Source organism: Calidris pugnax, unplaced genomic scaffold, assembly GCF_001431845.1.
Source record: "Calidris pugnax isolate Ruff unplaced genomic scaffold, ASM143184v1 scaffold95, whole genome shotgun sequence".
Taxonomy (NCBI): Eukaryota; Metazoa; Chordata; class Aves; order Charadriiformes; family Scolopacidae; genus Calidris; species Calidris pugnax.
The window spans coordinates 11,921,054-11,922,230 of NW_015090885.1; the positions used below are offsets into that span (position 1 = coordinate 11,921,054).

General features: G+C 71.8%; 1 protein-coding gene across 4 annotated transcripts in view; it reads left to right on the top strand.

Moving 5' to 3' along the window:
- Nucleotides 1-275: 275 nt before the first annotated feature.
- CBLB (Cbl proto-oncogene B, E3 ubiquitin protein ligase) overlaps nucleotides 276-1,177 on the top strand; it is a 129,739-nt gene continuing 128,837 nt past the window's right edge. The window contains exon 1 of one of the 4 annotated variants that reach the window (XM_014947395.1): nucleotides 276-428. The gene's annotated coding sequence lies outside the window, so the exon portion shown is untranslated. Of the gene's footprint in view, nucleotides 531-779; nucleotides 875-1,177 lie in introns of those variants that run through there. The other 3 variants (XM_014947399.1, XM_014947396.1, XM_014947398.1) reach the window with 3 other exon arrangements.

Genomic DNA, 1,177 nt, shown 5'->3' on the forward strand with positions numbered 1-1,177 from the left:
AGTTCTCCTATCATTCTCAGCCCTGCCTTCCCGCCCCCTCCCCACCTCCGACGCCTTCTCACAGCCACCGCCCCGCCCCGTCCCCAGCTCCACGCTCATTTGCTGGTGGGCACGTCCAGCAAACTCAGTTCCCTTTTCCGATTGGCCGTTTAGGGGCTCTCGTTCCCGCCTCCCAGAAGGGGGCTCGGTTCCCCGGCCGTGCCGCCGCTCCCCTCCCGCCGCGCATGCGCGGGGCCGAGTGTTGCCCTGAGGGGAGGGGGGCGGGCATGTTGGGAGGAGAGCAGCAGCCGCCAGAGTGCCGCGGGGAGGGGGCGGGAGCGGCAGCTGGAGCGGGGCCGCCACCGCCGGGGAGCCAGCCTCACTTTCTGGGAGTGAGGGGAGACCACAGCCTGCCGGGGGGGGCTGCGAGCGGTGCTGCATACAGACCCGTGCGTGTGCATATATCTCTCGATACCTCTCTCTCTCTCTTGCGTGTGGCTGCGGGGCTGGCTCGCTCCCCTCACACGCCCGCACCTACCCGCTGGGCTGAGGTACGGGCAGGGCGATGCTGGTGGTGGGGCAGTAGCTCCCCGTGCTTCCTTCCCTGCGGGGCAGCGGCCACCGCCCGCCCGCCCGTCAGCAGCAGGAGGAGCAAGCGCCACAGGGCAGAGTCCCGCGGGGCGGCCGGCGTGTGCGCGGAACCGGCGTGGCCACCCCCGACCCAACGGCCGGGGTGCGGGATGCCCTCCGCCTACCTCCCGGGGCGGTGAAGCCCGCCCGCCCGCCGCCGGAGGGAGGGAGGGAGGGAGGAGAGCCTCGTCCGACCAGACGCTTCGCCTGCGCTCCGCTCCGCCGCCGCCCCGGGCTGAGGACGGGGGGGAAGCGGCCGCCGCGGGTATGGGGGGTGGGGGGCGGAGGTGTGAGGAGCCATCCCCCTTTCCCTCCTCCCCTGCCGCTCCTGGCTTTTCTCGGTGGCTGCTCTCGCTCTGGGCACAGAGCCGTGCGGTGCTGACCCGTACGTATGTCTGCGCCGGGAGCCAGCTCCCTGCCTGCCCGCCCCCTGCCCTGGCGCTCGCCTGCCTTGGGGGTTCCTGCCTGCTATTTCTGCTTCCTCCCCCTCCTCCTTCTCTCTCTCCCCCCCAGCTCCGCCGCATCTTCCCCTTTTGTTGTCTGGGGAGGGGTATGTACCCTCTGCCCG